We start from the raw sequence: 22,500 nt of genomic DNA, 5'->3' as shown, positions 1-22,500 counted from the left end.
TATGAACTTATACGCATATTTTCATCTCGTGTCATTTAAATGCGGCACCTCATATGCTCGTAATATTATATGTGTATTTAATTTCTTAACATTAGCCGTAATATACATTACCTTTCTGAACAACTTACATCATTTAAAACTCGTGCAATGAAATAATCTGTAGCTCAGCAGCGAGCTTATTTAGAGATATACTGACATTATATTTCTTTAAGTGAAAACAAAAAAGTTCGAAGTAAAATATCCTGCAATAGAGTTTACCAGTAACGTGTTATTTATCTGAGGGTATGGCAGGGAGCAAATTTTTTTTTTTTTTTTTTTCGTGGAAACAATTCGGGAGAGGAAATTAGGAGGCGCAACTTGGATATAATGTTGTAGTGTCCTGGTGGAGTGCCGTTCCCACGCGAGGGAAGGAGACCAGGAAGTTGTCGAGAAGTGGTCATGAAAGGCTCGTCTTATTGGAATAAGGTGCAAATGAATGAGGTTAATTATGAAAGTGTTCGAAGGACTTGTTTCAAGAATGACAGGCGAAAGATTATCTGGAATTTTTTTTTTTGGGGGGTGGTTATTGTTTTTTGTTAAGGTTTTATTTATTATTTCCGTTTATTCTTCGTATTTACATGTAAATATGTTTAAATAAGCAATTAAAAAGTAATCTAGAATGAAACAAAAGGATTGAATTTTTTTTTTCATGTAGGAAAGGCACTAGTGCGGCCAAGAGCAACAAAATATAATAAAGGAAAAAAAGGCCAAAGAGATGCCGGTCTCCGAACAGAGTCAAAAGCGGTCGTCAAATATTAAAGCATAAGTGTCTTGAAACCTCTCTCTTGAAAGAGTTCAAGTCATAGGAGAGAAGAAATACAAAAGCAGGAAGGGAATTCCAGAGTTTACCAGAGAAAGGGATGAATGATTAAGAATAATCGTTAACTCTTGCATTATAGTAGTGGACAGAATTTTGGTGAGAGAAAGAAGAAAGTCTTGTGCAGCGAGGCCACGGGAGGAGGGAAGGCATGCAGTTAGCAAGTTCAGAAGAGCAGTTAGCATGAAAAAAGCGGTAGAAGATAGCAAGAGATGCAACATTACAGCGATGAGAGAGAGAGGCGGAAGACAGTCAGTTACGTAGAGAAGATGAGTTGATAGGATGAAATGCTTTTGATTCCAACCTGTCTAAAAGAGCGGTATGAGTGGAAACCCCCATACATGTGAAGCATACTCCATACATAGACAGGTAAGGCCCTTGTACAGAGTTAGCATCTTAGGGAGTGAGAAAAACTGGCGGAGACGACTCAGAATGCCTAACTTCATAAAAGCTGTTTTAGCTAGAGATGAGATGTGAAGTTTCCAGTTTAGATTATAAGTAAAGGAGGAGAACAGATGAGGAGAACCAAGGAGAGGAGAAGGAACCAAGAGGAGAACAGATGAGTGTCATTGAAGAAGAGGGGATAGTTGTCTAGAAAGTTGTGTTGAGTTGATATATGGAGGAATTGAGTTACTGAGGTATTGAACAATAAGTTTGCTCTGCCCCAATCAGAAATTTCAGAGAGAGATCAGAAGTCAGGCGTTCTGTGGCTTCCCTACGAGAACTGTTTGCTTCCTCAAGGGTTGGACGTCTACAAAAAAAAAAAAAAAACGTGGAAAAGTGCAGGGTGGTATCATCAGCGTAAGAGTGGATACCAAGAAGTTTGGTTTAGGAGATCATTGATGAATTATAGGAGGACAGAACAGAACCCTGAGCACTGTTAATAGATTTAGCAAAAGGACAGTGACCATGTACCACAGCAACAATAAAATGGTCAGAAAGAAAACCTGAGATGAAGTTACAGAGAAGGAATGAAGCCGTAGGAAGGCAGTCTGGAAATCAAAGCTTTGTGCCAGACTTCAAAATCCCTAGAAGAGGATGACCAAGACTCAGTAAAGAAAGCCAGAAGATCACCAATAGAGCGGTCTCGACGGAACCTATAGTGGCGATCAGATAAAAGGTTGTGAAGTGATATATGTTTAAGAATCTTCCTGTTGAGGATAGATTCGAAACTTTAGGCAGGTGGGAAATTAAACCAATAGGACGATAGTTTGAGGGATTAGAACAGTCACCCTTTTTAGGAATAGCTGAACAGAGGCAAACTTCAAGGAAGAAGGAAAGGTAGATGTTGATTGCTGGAGCTGAAAGAGTTTGACTAGGCAAGCTGCAAGCACGGAGGCACAGTTTCGGAGAACAATAGGAGGGACCCCATTGGGTCCATAAGCCTTCCTAGGGTTTAGGTCAGCGAGGGCATGGAAAATATTACTGCGAAGGATTTTAATGGGTAGTATGAAGTAATTGGAGGATGGAGGAGAGGGAGAAACAAGCCCTGAATCATCTAAGGTAGAATTTTTAGCAAATGTTTGAGCAAAGACTTCAGCTTTAGAAATAGATGAGATGGCAGTGGTGCCATCAGGATGAAATAAAGGAGGGAAAGATGAAGAAGCAAAGTTACTGGAGATGTTTTTTTGGCTAGGTGACATTTGTCACGAGGGGAGTTAGATCTTGAAAGATTTTGACACTTTCTGTTAATGGAGAACAGAAACTTGTTTAGGTCATGGTGATACAGATTGGTCCGGTTGGACAAAGCCTGTGTTATCTTGTACTGTATAGGAAATGAACAGGTCAAGGTTGACTACTTTTACAGTTCTTATGTATATGTACATATATAGACCTTATTTATGAATATGATATGTAACAAAATTTTGATATGTAAAATATTTAAACAAACAAAAAAAAAACTTAAGCTGTTTTTTTTTTTTATTTATTTTATTTTTTTTTTTTTGGGGGGGAGGCGGGTTTTTTTTTTTTTTTAGGGGGGAGGGGGGATGATTTAATGCTAACTCTGGTTGGAGGTGGTAGAAGAGTGATAATTTCACTTGTATTGTGCTCATTGTGGTGAGTACGCTCTACGTTATGGTGCATTTACGTCTCTCGCAGCACACACACACACACACACACACACACACACACACACACACACACACACACACACACACACACACACACACACACACACTAGAAAACTCTCTCTCTCTCTCTCTCTCTCTCTCTCTCTCTCTCTCTCTCTCTCTCTCTCTCTCTCTCTCTCTCTCTCTCTCTCTCTCTCTCTCTCTCTCTCTCTCTCTCTCTCTCTCTCAAGACGCATTTTCATAGTCAAACTGGAACATTTACATCTGTTGATATCTCCCATTTACCCTGATACCATTTTAGATTTCAGTTTGCAGGTTTTGCCAAATTTGTATGGCAGCGACCACTTCCCCATAATACTGGAATAAGCAGAGTCTGAACTACTGTCTCGTCTTTTCCAGTGTCGTCTATACAGGGCTAGTTGGCAGCTTTTTACAGAACTCGTTTTATCTGATCGTTCGTTAGCTGACTTTGGCAGTTCTGAAGGGATTGTTATATAATTTACTGATATATTAAAATCTGTTCAGCTTACTGAGACTCCATTCGCTTTTACAGATGGTTCAAAGTCTGATTCTGCGGTCGGATATGGTGTTATCTTCTCCCTCATTCAACATCAGGGAGGGTAACCTCCCTGATGTTGCTTCTATTTTCACCGCAGAGCTGTCTCCCATTATCCTTGCCTTAAGAATGATTTTTAGTCTTCCTATTTCGTTTTTACAATTTTTAGTGATTCGTAGTGCTCTAATGGCACTATTAAGTCCTTCCCTTCATCCTCTTATTTTATTAATTCTTGAGTGGCTCTACCTTCTCCAACGTAGAGGCTACCACGATGAGTTTTGCTGGGTCTGACACATAACGGGAGTTTTGGGGAATGAGGCGGTAACTCGAGTTGCTCCTTCCATTTAAAATTAAGTTTTGTATTTCTCTATTAACCCTTAAGTTATCCTTGCTTTAAGAATGATTTTTAGCCTTCCTATTTTTTTTCACTATCCCCGGGTGTGAGATACCCGGGGCTAGTGAAGTCACACTGATCACGTGATGTTCCCATGTGACAACCGTCCTGTACTTTTCAGTACCTTAAGTGTTTCACAAGCTCAGACAAAGGTGAGTCACGTTCCTCCACTGCGCGCACCGGTTTTTTCCATAAATTACCATTCGGGTACCTTACACCCGAGTTTACTGCTCCCGTTTTATTTACAGATACGTTTCTAACACCCTAGTTTAGTTGGATTAGTCTCTGAGAGCAGAGTTGATCCATCTGGAAGAAAAACTACAAAATAAGAAGGAAATCTGTGGTTTATTTATTTTTTTTAATTAATATTTTTCAATTTTTTTTTTCAATCCTCATATTTATTTAAAAAAAAAATTAAAAATGTAATTAAGGGCAAAAATAATAAATAATAGGTCTAGGTATTAGTTATATACCGAAAATTAAGTGTGTTAATGTTTACTTTAATAAATATGTATATTTGGTATGGTTTTTCAATTTTAGAAAATGGATGCGAGAAACCCGAGTTTAGTGATAGTGTGACTGGGAAACAAATTTAGTGATCTAGGGTTAAGATGGCAGTTCTTGCCAGTTAGCAGAACAGGTGGAAGACTTTAGTTGCCATCACTAAGTTGGGGGAGATAACATCTTTTGCTGTCCGTCCTTGGACATATTTCCATGTGCAACGACTGCACTCGGCCGTCTTCAGATAGGTCACACACGTCTCACACATGATTGCCTAATGTCCCGGGTAACACAACCATACTGTGATGACTGTTTAGTCTCCCTTACAGTGCGACACTTTCTGGTAATGTCCCAGTCTGATGAACCTGCATGAGCAATTCCTGTTCTGTCGTTGTGAAGAGGGACTTTTCAAATCTCACTGATACTTGAAGAGAAGGATCTTTCCCCGGGCATTTTTTTAATATTACAAATTTAAATTGTTTTACTAGAAATATATTATTAGGCAGAACTTTAATTTTGGGTCAGAAGAACCCAGAGGCATGTGAGGAAGACAGAACGAACAACACTGGGCCGTGGGGCCTGTGTCAGTGGGGTCAGTGTGTTCTCAGTATCATGGCGTCATTTAATTTCAACAGCATGGCACTGTTTTTATGTAACCCAGCAGTATTACAAGGAGAACATTTTATTCACTTAAGGCAGTGTTATATTAATTATATTAATATAAACTCTTAACAACTTTATTTATAGTTACAATTGAAGAATTCATCTGTTACGGGAAATAAGTGGTGTTTCTGAATGTTATTAAGTGAGGCACTCTGCGTCTCTGGTTACTGGAGAGACATTAGGAATATGTCAGTCTGTCTCTGGGTCTCTGTTGCAGGAGAGACTTTAGGAATGTGTCACTGTGTTCCCTGCGTCTCGGATTACTGGAGAGACGTTAGGAATAGGTCACTCTTTCTCTGTGTCTCAAGGTACTGAAGAGACGTCTGGAATATGTCACTGTCTTTTTTTATCAATTAAACAGCAACACCACAGCACTTATTTTTTTAGAGTTTGTTTAGAATTTTGTGCACACACTCATCCAAGACTATGTCCAACGAGAGATAAGTCTCGATGTGGCCCTCCGCCGCTCACTAGCGCTCAATTGACGCAGCCACTAGCCATTGAGTGTCAGTGAAGAAGAGGGGATAGTTGTATGGAAGGTTGTGTTGAGTTGATAGATGTAGGAATTGAGTTTTTGAGACACTGAAGAATACCAAGTTTGCTCTGCCCCAATAAAAAAGTTTTAGAGAGATCAGAAGTCAGGCGTTTTGTGGCTTTCCTGCGTGAACTGTCTACTTCCTGAAGGGTTGGGCGGCTATGAAAAGACGTAGGGTGGTATCATCAGCGTAAGAGTGGGTAAACAAGAAGTTTGGTTTAGAAGATCATTGATGAATAATAGGAAGAGAGTGGGTGACAGGAAAGTACCCTGAGGAACACCACTGTTAATAGATTTACTAGAAGAACAGTGACCGTCTACCACAGCAGTAATAGAACGAACGGTCAGAAAAGAAAGTTGAGATGAAGTTACAGGGAGAAGGATAAAAGCCATAGGAGGGTAGTTTGGAAATCAAAGCTTTGTGCCAGACTCTATCAAAAGCTTTTGATATGTCCAAGGCAACAGCAAAAAAATCACCAAAATCTCTAAAAAAAGGATGACCAAGACACAGAAGATCACTAGTAAAGCCGCCTTGACAGAATACTGGTGATCACATAGAAGGTTGTGAAGTGATAGATTTTTAAGAATCTTCCTGTTGAGGATAGATTAAAAAACTTTAGATAGTCTGGAAATTAAAGCAATAGGACGGTACCTTGAGGGATTAGAATATTCACCCTTTTAAGGAACAGGCTGAATGTAGGCAAACTTCCAGCAAGAAGGAAAGGTTGATGTTGACTGAGTTAAAAATGTGTGAATAGGCAAGGTGCAAACACGGAGGCGCAGTTTCAGAGAACAATAGGAGGGATCCCATCAGGTTCATAAACCTTTCGAGGGTATAGCCCAACGAGGGCATGGAAAACATCATTGCAAAGAATTTTAATAGGCAGCTTGAAGTAGTCAGAGGGTGGAGGAGAGGGAGGAACAAGCCTTGAATCATTCAAGGTAGAGTTTTTAGCAAAGGTTTGAGCGAAGAGTTCACCTTTAAGGATATATGAAATAACAGTGGTGCCATCTGCTTGAAATAAAGGAGGAAAAGAAGAAGCAAAGTTATTGGAGATGTTTTTTGGCTAAGTGTCAGAAGTCACGAGGGGAGTTAGATCTTGAAAGATTTTGACACTTTCTATTAATGAAGGAGCTTTTGGCTAGTTGGAGAACAGACTTGGCATAGTTCCGGGCAGAAATGTGAAGTGCATGAGATTCTGGTGATGGAAGGCTCAGGTACCTTTTGTGGGCCACCTCTATGTATAACACGAGAACAGGCTGTGTTAAACTAAGTTTTGGAAGGTTTAGGTCGAGAAAAACAGTGATAAATGTACGCCTTGATACAATACACTATCACCTCTGTTATGCTCTCGGCACACAGAGACGGTCTCTGACACGAAAACAGCAGTCGTTTCAAGAAAAATCGTCAAAATACCTCCTCAGGTTCTCCCCAACTAGCAGAAGCAAAATGCCAGAAACACCTCCGCTTAGGGGGATCGTGAGGAGGGATTGGAGCAACAAGACATGTTACAGATATGAGATTGTGATTGGAGGAGCCCAACAGAAAAGATAGGGTAACAGCATAAGGAGGATTAGACGTTAGGAAAAGGTCAAGAATGTTGGGCGTATCTCCAAGACGGTCAGGAATACGAGTAGGGTGTTGCACCAATTGCTCTAGGTCGTGGAGAATAGCGAAGATAAAGGCTAGTCCACCAAAATGGTCAGTGAAGGGAGAGGAAAGCCAAAGCTTGTGGTGAACATTGAAGTCTCCAAGAATGGAGATCTCCTCAAAAGGGAAGAGATTCAGAATTTGCTCCACTTTGGAAGTTAAGTAGTCAAAGAATTTCTTATAATCAGGGGAGTTAGGTGAGAGTTATGCAGCACAGATAAATCTGGTTTGAGAGTGACTCTGTAGTCGTAGCCATATGGTAGAAAACTCAGAAGATTCAAGAACGTAGGGACGAGAGCAGATTAAGTCGCTGCATACATAGACGCAACATCCAGCTTTGGACTGAAAATGAGGGTAGAGAAAGTAGGAGGGAACAGAAAAGGGGTTACTGTCAGTTGCCTCAGACACCTGTGCTTCAGTGAGGAAAAGAAAATGAGGTTAGTAGATGAATATATATATATATATATATATATATATATATATATATATATATATATATATATATATATATATATATATATATATATATATATATAGGAGGGACACTGGCCAAGGGCAACAAAAATCCAATAAAAAAAGTCCACTGAGATGCCAGTCCCATAAAAGGGTCCAAAGCGGTAGTCAAAAATTGAAGGATAAGTGTCTTGAAACTTCCCTCTTGAAGGAATTCAAGTCATAGGAAGGTGAAAATACAGAAACAGGCATGGAGTTCCAGAATTTACCAGAGAAAGTGATGAATGATTGAGAATAAAGATTAATTCTTGCATTAGAGAGGTGGACACAATAGGGGTGAGGGAAAGAAGAAAGTTTTGTGCAGCGAGGCTGCGAGAGGAGATGAGGCATGCAGTTAGCAAGATCAGAAGAGCAGTTAGCATGAAAATAGCGGTAGAAGACAGCCAGGGCAACATTGCGGTGATGAGAGAGAGGCTGAAGACAGTCAATTAGACGAGAGGAGTTGATGAGACGAAAAGATTTTGACTACCCTGTCTAGAAGAGTTGTATGAGTGGAACCCACCCAGACATGTGAAGCATATTCCACACTTGGACGGACAGGGAAATAATGGGGCATTCAAGTCTGTGTAAAGCAGCGATTTTTGCTCTACTCATGACCGCACGTGCTCTGCCGTCCGGTTGCATTTCACCTCTACTGGTTTACTGGAGGAGGCAGTAGACACCTGACGAAACGATAATTACTCCCAGTGAGGTCTAAAGCACTGTTCATGGGGTGCTGTGAACTTATCATTAAACCCAGCTGTGACCTCACTGAACGTTTTCCTTTGTGTCTCACAACACAAGGGGGTAGTCACAGCCTGCCCTCTAAAGACAACTCTCTTCCTCTCCACACAAAACTACAAGCACCTAATAACACACACACCCTTCACTCAAAAATTTTAAAATTATCATGGCGACTCCTACACCAGCCTCGGAGTCCCCATCTGGGGAGGGGACCATAAATGTCCCCAGGTCGGACTGCCTTTCTGTCGACGACCCTAAGTGTCTTGACACCCCCCTCAACTTTTTCTTCATTAACTTCTGCAACATTCGCGGTCTAAGATCTAATTTTCAATCTGTAGAACACCACCTCTCCTCTTCTAAACCTCATCTTCTTTTCCTCACTGAAACTCAGGTGTCTGAGGCAACTGACAGTAGCCCCTTTTCTGTTCCCTCCTACTTCCTCTATCCTCATTTTCGATCCAAAGCTGGATGCTGCGTTTATGTGCGCAATGACTTAACCTGCTCTTGAATCTTCCGAGTTTTCCACCATCTGGCTACGACTACAGAGTCACTCTCATACTAAATTTATCTGTGCTGTATACCTCTCACCTAACCCCTCTGACTATAAGAAATTCTTTGACTACTTAACTTCCAAAGTGGAGCACATTCTGACCCTCTTCCCTTTTGCAGAGATCTCCATTCTTGGAGACTTCAATGTTCACCACCAGCTTTGGTTTTCCTCTCCCTTCACTGACCATCCTGGTGAACTAGCCTACAACTTTGCTATCCTCCACGACCTAGAGCAATTGGTGCAACACCCTACTCGTATTCCTGACCGTCGTGGAGATACACCCAACATTCTTGACCTTTTCCTGATCTCTAATCCTTCTGCTTATGCTGTCACCCTTTCTTCTCCGTTGGGCTCCTCCGATCAAAATCTCATATCTTTATCTTGTCCTATCACTCCAATCCCTCTTCAGGATCCCCGTAAGCGAAGGTGCCTCTGGCGTTTTGCCTCTGCTAGTTGGGGGGACCTGAGGAAGTATTTTGCTGATTTTCCTTGGAATGACTACTGCTTCCGTGTCAGAGACCCGTCTTTGTGTGCTGAGCGCATAACAGAGGTGATAGTGTCTGGCATGGAGGCATACATTCCTCACTCTTTTTCTCGTCCTAAACCTTCTAAACCTTGGTTTAACACAGCTTGTTCTCGTGCTATACATGATAGAGAGGTGGCCCACAAAAGGTACTTAAGCCTTCCATCACCAGAATTTCATGCACTTTATATATCTGCCCGGAACCATGCCAAGTCTGTTCTCCAACTAGCCAAAAACTCCTTCATTAACAGAAAATGTCAAAACCTTTCAAGATCTAACTCCCCTCGTGATTTCTGGCATCTAACCAAAAATATCTCCAATAACTTTGCTTCTTCTTTTTTCCCTCCTCTATTTCAACCAGATGGCACCACTGCTATCACATCTATTTCTAAAACTGAACTCTTCGCTCAAACCTTTGCTAAAAACACTATCTTGGACGATTCTGGACTTGTTCCTCCCTCTCCTCCACCCTCTGACTACTTCATACCACCTATTAAAATTCTTCGCAATGATGTTTTCCATGCCCTCGCTGGCCTAAACCCTCGGAAGGCTTATGGACCTGATGGGGTCCCTCCTATTGTTCTCCGAAACTGTGCCTCCGTGCTTGCACCTTGCCTAGTCAAACTCTTTCAGCTCTGTCTGTCAACATCTACCTTTCCTTCTTGCTGGAAGTTTGCCTACATTCAACCTGTTCCTAAAAAGGGTGACCGTTCTAATCCCTCAAACTACCGATCTATTGCTTTAATTTCCTGCCTGTCTAAAGTTTTTGAATCTATTCTCAACAGGAAGATTCTTAAACATCTATCACTTCACAACCTTCTATCTGATCGCCAGTATGGGTTCCGTCAAGGCCGCTCTACTGGTGATCTTCTGGCTTTCCTTACTGAGTCTTGGTCATCCTCTTTTAGAGATTTTGGTGAAACTTTTGCTGTTGCCTTGGACATATCAAAAGCTTTTGATAGAGTCTGGCACAAAGCTTTGATTTCCAAACTACCCTCCTACGGTTTCTATCCTTCTCTCTGTAACTTCATCTCAAGTTTCCTTTCTGACCGTTCTATTGCTGCTGTGGTAGACGGTCACTGTTCTTCTCCTAAATCTATTAACAGTGGTGTTCCTCAGGGTTCTGTCCTGTCACTCACTCTCTTCTTATTATTCATTAATGATCTTCTAAACCAAACTTCTTGTCCTATTCACTCCTACGCTGATGATACCATCTTGGACTTTTCCACGTCTTTTCATAGACGTCCAACCCTTCAGGAGGTAAACATATCACGCAGGGAAGCCACAGAACGCCTGACTTCTGATCTTTTAAAAATTTCTGATTGGGGTAGAGCAAACTTGGTATTGTTGAATGCCTCAAAAACTCAATTCCTCCATCTATCAACTCGACACAACCTTCCAGACAACTATCCCCTCTTCTTCAATGACACTCAACTGTCCCCCTCTTCTACACTGAACATCCTCGGTCTGTCCTTTACTTATAATCTGAACTGGAAACTTCACATCTCATCTCTAGCTAAAACAGCTTCTATGAAGTTATGTTGCTATGTATGTATGCTATGTTGCATATCTAGCTGTCTTCTACCGCTATTTTCATGCTAACTGCTCTTCTGATCCTGCTAACTGCATACCTCCCCTCCTTCCGCGGCCTCGCTGCACAAGACTTTCTTCTTTCTCTCACCCCTATTCTGTCCACCTCTTTAATGCAAGAGTTAACCAGTATTCTCAATCATTCATCCCTTCTCTGGTAAACTCTGGAACTCCCTGCCTGCATCTGTGTTTCCATCTTCCTATGACTTGAATTCCTTCAAGAGGGAGGTTTCAAGACACTTATTCATCAATTTTTGACCACTGCTTTGACCCTTTTATGGGACTGGCATTTCAATGGGCATTTTTTTTATTAGATTTTTGTTGCTCTTGGCCAGTGTCCTTCCTACATAAAAAAAAAAAAAAAATCGTGTCCCGGTTTCTGTTGGATACGCAAGAAAAACCATACCTGCTACAGACAAAATCATAAGACATGAATGAAGCTATGAAGAATTCCTGAACAACAGACAGTGAACTCAAAGAAGGGACACGAGGTGGAATTTGGAAAGCACGTGTTGTTATGAGTGGTGCAAAAAACCCTGCTTTACATAGACTTATATGTTCCAATATTTCCTTCCAGTAAAAGCTTGATTGATGCAAGGTGAGATTTCATGTCTTTTCCATCACTCTCCTTCATTATGCAAGGTGTAAGAAGCGAAACCCAATAATTCTCAATAATTCCCAGGAATAATACTGTTCGGCCGCTCCACATCACCCACACCTTTCCACTTCATGAAGGACGATTGAATATGGAAGAAGTGAATCACAGCGGGTGACACTCTCCGCTTTGGTGGGCAGATTAAACTCAAGTCGGTTTTACGAAATAAACTGAAGGACTGACATATCTGCTTGAAAACTTAGCACCATGTAAACTAGAGGTCTGCTAAAACTTCTATACTCACAGCGGGACTGGTGATAATTGTGTCCCAGCGGTCCCTCAGGTATGCAGTTGTACCTGAAGGCCAGCAAAGGGAGAAGGACATTTTATTTATTTATTTATTTATTTATTTATTTGTTTATTTTTTATTTATTTATTTATTTTTTATTTTTTATTTTCATTTTTTTCCCTTGAGGACGGAACGCTTATTGTGCCAAGAACATTTTTGCTCTTGAGGAGCACAGTAATGGGTGTGCAGTCATAAGATGAACTGGAACAGTACTGAGAAAGATTATTAACTTGAGATGGGAAGGAGACGACATATTTAAGGAACAACAAAATCAAATATGTCTGAAACTATCCTTTAGTGTCTTGAATAGAGAACAAAACACACACACACACACACACACACACACACACACACACACACACACACACACACACACACACACACTAAAATGCAAAAATCTAAAAACTTTCAACCTATCTTCCTCTCTACCAAGTAAATAGTACCTAACCACCTATACCTACTTCTTTTTTTTTTTTTTTAATGTAAGAGGGGCTTCTGGCCAAGGGCTACAAAAACACAGATAAAACCCCCTCTGAAGTACGTACTTATGTCTATCTATACGAGTGCCTGTCCGTCTATCCACCTCGCTTTTTGTCTATGTGTAACAATCGATCCCGGTAACTCATACTCGTCCATCAGACTGGATGTCCATGGTAGATGAATTTTGTGTTATTTTTACTTCAGAGAGTTGTTCTTTTTTCCTCATAACGGTTTCATTTCTTTTCACGTACACGTTCACTGTACAAGCGGAAGCAAAAGCAAATTCAATGTGTGTTTTTTTTTTTTGCATTTTGTAGCAAATGATTTTCTACATCTCTTATTCTAGTACATGGGCATAGATGTTTCTCAAGATCAGCGATGGAGGAAATGTGAAATTTCACTTGTGAATAGATTACGTCATTAATCACAAAGCAATCTGTAAAGAGTGAGGTCTATTTACAAAAAATTCAAGGCAGATCCCCTCACCACAACATTTACTGCAAATAAAAGAGAATAAATACTACACATTGTATGCTGGGATTCATTGATATCTGTAACTCGGATAAAATCCATGGGAATGCTCTAGAGACTTTGTTGCCTGAGTGGGTATTATAAGCACTTCATATTCAGAAAGATCATGAAGCGACGAGGCAAAGATGCGTGTAGTTGTTGCGCTGTCCGAGGTAGGCTACTCGCATTCCCTTGAATTCCACTTACTCCCTTAACCTTGAGTTAAGCTAGGTTGAATTCAAAAGGATTTCTTAAATTCTGCTTATTCTCTGCAAGGGACTTTGGGGTGGTTGGATTAGGTTGTTAGGCTGAATGTAAAAGGATTTGTTAAATATCACTCTTTGAGGTGATGTGGTTAGGTTAAGTTAAGCTAAATGCAAAAAGATTTGTGAAATTCCACTGCAAGTGGCAGTGGAGATGACATTACTCTCGCTCGCATAAGTTTACCATTACTCGCACCATTTGAGAGTAGATTTTTCTTGAGTTATCATGCTCACTAGCTTCTTTGTATATGATTTGGTTGCATAAATAATAGACTTATGCATTAAGTTTAAGTTTGATAGACAAGTGTAATACTTATCGGTTTTCCCATCAGGCTGGTGTACAATCACCCAAGAAGGATGATGAGCGTCTCTTGGAAGACAAATGTCCTAAAAGCACTTGTTCTTCACACGGCATTTACTAATTAGCAGCATGAACGCGGAGGACGGGAGGATGGGGAGGAATTAAACAGGAGATGGTAGGGGGGCCAAGGGAGATTAATGATGAGTGTGTGCTTCATGAATTGAAGGTATGAAAAAGAATAATACTCGTTATGATAATTATTATTATTATAATATCTGTCATCTCAGTAATTATTATGACACTATTGAGAGTAGCAGCACTAAAATTGGACTAAGTTGAACAAAATTTCACTCTCTCTCTCTCTCTCTCTCTCTCTCTCTCTCTCTCTCTCTCTCTCTCTCTCTCTCTCTCTCTCTCTCTCTCTCTCTCTCTCTCTCTCTCTCTCTCTCTCTATCCTTGTGGGAACCACCTTGTCGTGGTGGGGGAGCCTGCGTGTCCCTATGACCTGGCGACCGAGGCTTCAAGGGGCTTCACCCCCTGCTCCGCCCTACTTAGTGAGAGAGGACTACTCATGCTAGCAAGGTCGCCAGTGAGGGACCAGACTAAATGGTTCCCGGAGTAAGGCTGCCAGTACAGGTCAACAATGCCGCTCACTAGAGGGGCTACTTTTTTTAGGTCGTCCTGTGTTGGATGTTTGGGTATTTGGGGTGGGATGCGTTCTGGGAAGAGGTATTAGCTCTGTCGTGGACAAACTTTCGAATCATGAAGGGACACCTTTTAAAACGAGTGGCCTCCATGGGGACGAGATACACCGTTCGTGGAGTCCCTCGTAGTCCTGGTAGGCGATTTGCCTTGGCTCCTGGAGCCATTTTCATTTTTATAATATCCTGATGGGTACAGATAAAAATTCCTCTGGTCCTCGAAGGTGGTCGACCAGGCCCTCTAGACGTCACCCACTATTCGTAATGGTGAGGTGCAGGCAGGAGCTCGTACTCCCCCCCCCCTGCTGTTGCCTCCAATGGGAGAAGACCTTTTGGGTCAGTTGTTGATTCTTGTGGTTCTCCATATTTGTCTGAAATACAAAGGCGATTGTCTATTTAATCGGTGCTATGTGGCATTTACATTTGACGTTGTCGCCAAAGCTGCTCTTGAGGCAATAATTTCTCTGCATCTTGGAGACAACAATTTAATTGCTGAGATCATTCGATCAAGCAATGTCGTTGACAGCGAGAATGATTATTATCCTAATGTCTTTGATGATCCTCAAGAACGTGCTTCCAAAGTTCGCCACCCACCTACACCTTACTGGTTTGTAGCATACTATAGGAAAGGTCGAAAAACTTTATTCATGTTGCCAAGTATCTAGAAAGGGAGATTGGAGTTCTCCCTACAAATAACATCAAGAAATATGATGTATATGGTGTGTTGATCAGAGCTAAAGATTTAACGCAGGCAATGATGCTCTTCTATATACCTTGTCCATCGGATGGGACCTTCGAATCCATCAAGCCACACCGAACATTCAATTACTGCAAAGGACGCATTTACAACCAGGACCTGTACGAATTCCCAGATGCCATTCTTCAGCTATGCCCTGATAATATTCAGCGAGTAGCCAGAATTAGAGGAAATAGTAACATGATCATGCTCGCTTTTTACGGTTCTTTTCTACCTGACCGTGTTAAGATTGGTCCTCTTTTCTCTCGCAGTAAAGGCTTTTATCAATCGACCTCTACAATACTATTGATGTAATGAGTTCAGTCATGGGAGGAAAAACTGTCCCAACCGACACCAGTGTGGTCACTGCTCAGCTCTTGACTCACACCCTACTACCGAATGCGAATCAGAATCCTATTGCTTCTACTGTAGGGAGCCTCATCTGCTACGTTCTCGACAATGCAAAAGGTATCGTCTAGAGCAGGACACTCTTTACCTGGCTTAGTAGTGCCAGGCAGGAACTTCTTTTTCAACAAAAAGATGGTGGGGCAAAGACCTACGCCTCTTTCCTACACTCTAGTTCGATCTCCTCTATCACAGGCTTTCTCAACCAACAACTATTTCCTCCCCGTTGTTGTGAGTGTTGCTCCTTCAGTTATCGTGTCCAATAAATTTTCTGTTTTGGAAAGTGTCACCTTCTCTGCACTTTCAACCAAGCTTTCCACTACATTTTCAACAAAGCCCTCCACTGCACCAGCTACATCACAGTCTCCTTATACAAAAGTACATATTGCAGATGTCCACGGCCCCATGGATATTCAACCACGAACGACCCCGAAGACTTTTAAACCTCAACAGACAAATACAAATACAAACTTCCTCCACAGTTCCAAAATAAACGTTCCCATGGATATGCTGAGTCCCTTGACTCAGTGAGCGTCCCATCCCTTCTTCCCAATAGGCCCTTCTCCAGGAGTGATACTATTATGTCTAGGCCAATGATTCCTCCTCCTCCTCTGGTCTTGTCGGGAGTTTCAGAGACTCGTGTGTGGGTTGCTTTCCCCACACCAGTTACTGAATCTCAGGTTTCTGTGCCTACAAGCAATGTAGGTCCAGATAAGCCTCGCTGCCTGAATAAGGTACGTAGTCAGGTTGCCAAAGGGAAGCTTCACTTTTGGGCTTCCTTGAAAACCAACTCAAAATAACAGTATTCAAGATTCTATTAGTGAAATTGCAGTGGTTTGCATGCCTCCTGAGAGGATCTCGGATTATTCATCTCTAGGTTTTCTCCTGCTTGCATTTGTTTGCAAGAGACAATGCTCGGAGAATCCACTCACTTTAGTCCTTCTGGGTATCGTGCTTTCTTCATTCTATTTCCAGGTCAGAGCCACCCCGTTGGCACTGTCATCTTTGTTCGCACAGATATCCCTTTTATCCACCTGCAGATTCACTTGCCGCTGCAGATTGTTGCTGTTAAGGTTTTTATAAATCGTTTTTATAATACACTGTGCAACCTCTATCTGCCTCCCAGTGTTCCTATCGAAAGGACTGAACTTGATAACTGAAGTCTCCCAGTAAAAGAAGAGAAAGAAGAATATTTAATATTCTTCTTTCTCTTCTTTTACTGGGAGACTTCAGTGGCTGCCATCCTTTGTGGGATGATGGCGCTGTCAACCATAGTGGCCTTTTACTTGCTTCTTTTCTCGAGGATTCAGGATTAAAGGCCTTAAACTCTGAGGACATGACCTATTTCCACAGTCAAACCGGTACTTTTGCAGTGATAGATCTTTCTCTCTGTACCTCTAATTCCTTTCTTGATTTTACTTGGAATGTTTAACAGATTTATATGGAAGCGATCATTTCCCAGTTTTATTAGTCAACTAATTGTGCACCACACCCGTGTCCTCCCTGTTGGCGTCTAGATAAGGAGGACTGGCAGCTATTCACGGAACTCACTACCCATGCTCTCTCAATAGATGAAGCTGCAACATACTTCACTGATGTCTTGCACTCCGCTGCTCTTCAATCCATCCCTAAGACCTCTGGCTGGTTTCCTAGACGTCCTGTTCCCTGATGGAATACGGATTGTACAGCCGCTGTTCGAGAAAAGCGTGCTGCCTTTTCTCGCCTTCAATGACATCGTGGGAACGTCCACTTCTTGGAGGCTTTTCGATGAGCGCATGCCCGCGCGTCTTACCTTAAAGAGGGCTAGGTGGGACTCTTGGAAGAGTTATGTCTCTTCCATCAAGGTTCGCACTGCACTCACCGAGGTCTTCAACAGAGTCTGCAAGATATCTGGGAAGTATTCTGCACCTCCCCCACCTGTTTTATCCCATGATGGGGAGACGGTGGCAGACTCTAAAACAGTTGCCAATATGTTTCCTGAGCACTTTGTTAGTGCCTCGAGAATGGATCCAACTGCACCTAAGGCTCTTCATCGTCGACATTTGGAATCTGCTGGCGTCAATGTTGCCTCCCCTGGTGTAGAGCCTTATAATGTCCCATTTTCTTTGAGCTACGAATGGCTTTGTCCCAGTGCCATGATTAATTCTTGGGTCCCAGTGACATCCCATATTCCTTTTTAAGAGCCACATGTCCGATGAAACTTTTACCTTTTACTTGACCTCTATAGCTTTATTTGGAATAAATAAATAATTTTCCATCTTCTTGAGGTGTTGCTGTAATTATCCCCATTCCAAAGCCTGGAAAAGATCATCAGTTAGCGACCAATTATCGCCCCATATCTTCAACTTCATGCATTTGTAAGTTTCTTGGAAAGCATGGTGAATGTCAGGCTTATGTGGTAACCGGAGAGAGGTAATTACTTGTCTCCTGTTCAGTATGGTTTCCAGAAAATGCAATCTACGACTGATGCTTTATTGTCTCAGGAATCCTCCATTTGTGAGGTATTTGCTAATAAGCATCATCATGTCACAGTCTTTTTTTGATTTAGAGAAAGCTTGTGACACAACATGGCGTCATAGTATTTTACTTTGTCTGTTCGAGTTTGGTCTCCTTGGCCGACTCCCTATTTTTATGCAACAGTTTTTATCTCATTTATCTTTTTTACGGGTGCGGGTTGGTGGTGATCTGTCAGAAGTTCTCTCACTTGAAGATGGCGTGCCGCAAGGAAGTATTCTTAATGTCACACTTTTCGCAGTAGTTGTAAACAGTGTCATTGCTGTACTGTGGCCATGCATTTTTGCCGCCTCCGTTGTGTTTACTCTGACCCAGACTTATATTTATATTATAGAAGAATCACTTGTGTGAAGGAAACTCGTTTCCTGGGAATTATATTTGACAGTTGCCTGACTTGGGTACCCCACTTTCGCTATATTAAGGCAGCATGTATGAATGCGCTGTCAATTCTTGGAGTTTTGGCTCATACTTCTTGGGGCGCCAACAGGCAGACTCTTATTCTTTCTAAATTGGAGTACAATTGTGAAATTTATTCCTTTGCTATTGAGGCTCGGCTTCGTGTGTTAGACTCGGTGCACCATGCCGTTGTTCTCCTGGCAATTGTTGCGTTTCGGTCATCTCCAATCTCTAGCTTACTAGTGGAGTCCTTCTGCTGGACTTGCCTCGCCAGTCTATATTAGTAAGATGCTGGTATCGTGTTCAACGTCTTCCTGACTCTTGTTTCTTGTGTGGCCTTCTCCTGTAATTCATGTTCCCGTTTATATGTGTCTCACTTGAGTTTGCTGAAACCTTTTGGTGTTAGGGTTGCATCTGGTTTGGTGGTATTAAATGCATCCTCCGTTTCTGTAAGTCCCTGTAGATATAGTAGAGTTGGTTACTGGCAATTCCCAGATATTTCTGTTTGCGGCCTTGCTATTCGCAATAACCGGATTTTGAGTCCTGTGCATTATTCTTGGAACACTATTCCACACATTCCGACTCCATCTCTGTATTTACTGACTGTTCAAAATCTGAAGATGGAGTAGAATTTGGTGTTACCTTTCCTTCATTCTGTCGAGGCGGTTGCCTCTGTGCAAGAGGCAACACCTCTGCCGAGGTGTTGCCTCTGTTTTTACAGTAGAACTGTCTGCCATTATTTTAGCCTTAAGAATTATTTTTACTCTTCCCACCTCATCTTTTACAATTTCTAGCGATTCTTGCAGTGTTCTTTCCACTATTCAACATTTTAGCCCTTCTTCCCTTCACCCACTTGTTTTATCGATTCTTGAGTGACAATACCTTTTACAGCGTGGAGGATACCACGTCTGATTCTGCTGGGGCTCTGCACATGTTGGAGTTTAGGGGAATAAGAAAGCCGATAAGCTGAATTAAGAGGCGGCAACCCGGGTTGCTCCTTCCAAACCTTCCATTCCCTTTCAAAACTTATAATCCAGTATAATGGTGGCAGTTCTTTCTAGCTGGCAGGGCATGTGGGAGTATTTGGTTGCCACCACTAAGATGGGTGAGATAACTAATGTAACTTTCTGTCCATGGACGTATGTCGATGTGCAGGAGCGCTGCTCAGAGACTGTATTGGCCCGTCTCCGGAAGGGTCACACACGTCTCACTCATGGTTACCTTATGTCCCGGGAAACCCAGCCTTTCTGTGATGACTGCTTAGTTCCCATTACAGTGCGACACTTTCTAGTAGTGTCACTCCACAGTGTATCGGAGCTGCGGGAGCGATATCTTTTCCGTTGTCGTGATGGGGATGGAACTTTCCAGATGTTGCTGATACTTGGAGAGAGGGCTCTCTCTCCTGGACATGAGATCCTTATGTTTGTGGAGAAGGCTGGTCTTCTAAACAAATTATAGATTACCTTTTAACTATTCTTACTTTATTTATTTTATCAGTAATATAGTACTGGGCAGAAGTTTATTTTTTTTTTGCACGGGGAGAATATGGAGGCGGGTGAGGAAGAAAGCTGGGTCTTGGGGCCTGGGTCAGTGGTGTCAGTGTCTTGGGCACGTAACGAACAACGCCAGATATCTGGGTCAGTGGCGTCAGTGTTTTGGGCATGTAACGAACAACGCCAGATATTTGGGACAGTGGGGACAGTGTCTTGGGTACGTAACGAACGACGCCAGACACACTGATCTGGGTCAGTGGGGTCAGTGCCCCTTCACTTTAGATCAAATTAAATTAAATCAAATTAAATTGAATTAAATAATACATTAAAATATAAACCCTCTCATTTTTAGCACTTAAGATTTTGATGCTTCATCCCATTTTCTTTTTTATGTTTACTTTTTATTGGTTTTTAACATTTTCACCATACCTATAATTTTGTTTCTAATATCAATATTTTAAACTGCAATGTTTGGTACTTTTAAAGTTTTGTAATGGTGCCATAACCTAAATCTCTCTCTCTCTCTCTCTCTCTCTCTCTCTCTCTCTCTCTCTCTCTCTCTCTCTCTCTCTCTCTCTCTCTCTCTCTCTCTCTCTCTCTCTCTCTCTCTCTCTCTCCTGAGATGGATAGGAAGCAGAGATAGAATGAGAAGCAATAAAAGGAGGGAAGAGTGATGATGTCACAGACTCTTACTGTGCTTATAATTATCATTTCTTTTATCAATGACAACTGTTCTACACACACACACACACACACACACACACACACACACACACACACACACACACACACACACACACACACACACACACATATACACAAACACACATATACACAAACACATACACACACACACACACACACACACGATGCCACGTCATTCTTTATCTACGGTCCGGTACAGATGAGTGATTATGTCACAAACTTGTATTGTATTTATAATTACCATTTCTATTATCAATGACAACTATTCTACACACAACACACACACACACACACACACATACTCACACACACACACACACACACACACACACACACACACACACACACACACGATGCCACGTCATTCTTTATCTATCTAATAACATCAGTAAAATTGCATGAAAGTATTGCTCACTGCGAACAGAGAGAAGTAGGTGAAGTAAATCCTGCAGATATTTAACACTGTTTCCCAGGAAGCTCTACTTCTCTTTGACGTCGGAGTTAAAAGTACGTGGATACCTACCCTTGATTATTATACGCTCCCATCTTCCCTAAGAGGATTTAGGACCCTCCCGTCTTAACTGTCACAGCTATAAAAAAAAAATAAATAAATAAAAAACTGCGTTAAAACAAAGAGATTGGGGCTACGTTTCATACACAGACTGTAATTGTTACATAACCAGTACTCGGGTGATAGTGACTTACTCCTCCTCCTCCTCCTCCTGTTATCTGACTGAATATATATATATATATATATATATATATATATATATATATATATATATATATATATATATATATATATATATATATATATATATATATATATATATATATATATATATATATATTGATTTTTTTCATAGTTGTATTTTTTATTATATCTATATTATATCTTTTTTTTTTTTTTTTGTGAACTTTTCCATCGGTTAAGAAACGTAACCATGCGTAACGAAGACAATCACTGTCAGCACACAGACACTGCTGATACCACCACAAACAACAACCACCACGGCTCTGGCAAAATATTCGTATTGAAGGAGGCCACCCGTGACATGTGCATAATATTGTTTTCTCGTATTTATGGTGTCTCTCCCCGACAGGTCTGGCTGGCGTGGAGGGCCATCATGTATCACCCACACACGCATCAATGTAAGTACTTCGCCTTCGTCCCACGCACAACTGACTACTTGATACTGTAAGTTACCCATAGAAAGTTCCGAAATGTGTAGTCTCTGCCCTCCTTACTGTGCACCAACTTTCTGGTACTGACAAACTAAAAAAAGCTACTGACTTTTTTGTGATCGTAGTGTTGATAGGTAAATGTAGTCCCAGATGAGGGTAAACAATAAAAATGTAGTTGAGCTAAAAATACTCAGCATACCAAGATTTCTTTCACGATGACTGGACGACACAACACTGAGTTTGGGAACACTGGGCCGCGCTGATCAAGCGAGACGGGACTGGATTTACCGGGATTGGTCGGATCGGGCTTCGCTAAGGTTGAGTACCAGTGGAAGATTTGCTTAGGACTTGGTGAAGTGGTAGAGAAGAAACGAAATTTACTTGTCTTTCTTTTATGTAAAGATAATTGGTCTAGTGTTACTATTTGCAAACTATTGATTATTGATCATCTTGTGTTCCTGATGTATTAATTCTCATGCTATTACCTCATATGCTAATTTGATTGATAAAATTTATTCATTCTTTGTGTGTGTGTGTGTGTGTGTGTGTGTGTGTGTGTGTGTGTGTGTGTGTGTGTGTGTGTGTGTGTGCTGACATAATGTTGAAAAAAATAAGCGATTATCAGGCTAAAAATATATTGGTTTATTAAAACTAATTAAAATGCATAAAAAACAAACATGAAATATAACAATAGAGGTTTGATTGTAAATGACAATAGTAATGATAATGATAGATAGTGA

General features: G+C 41.3%; 1 long non-coding RNA gene across 1 annotated transcript in view; it reads left to right on the top strand.

Moving 5' to 3' along the window:
• The window catches only part of LOC135106686 (uncharacterized), a 280,738-nt gene extending 258,280 nt beyond the window's left edge, over positions 1-22,458 (top strand). Inside the window, exon 5 of the long non-coding RNA XR_010271406.1 lies at positions 21,679-22,458. This is a non-coding gene — a long non-coding RNA (uncharacterized LOC135106686). The remainder of the gene's footprint in view (positions 1-21,678) is intronic.
• Positions 22,459-22,500: the final 42 nt, after the last annotated feature.

Source organism: Scylla paramamosain, chromosome 14, assembly GCF_035594125.1.
Source record: "Scylla paramamosain isolate STU-SP2022 chromosome 14, ASM3559412v1, whole genome shotgun sequence".
NCBI classification, from domain to species: Eukaryota; Metazoa; Arthropoda; class Malacostraca; order Decapoda; family Portunidae; genus Scylla; species Scylla paramamosain.
This window is presented reverse-complemented; position numbering and strand designations above follow the sequence as displayed.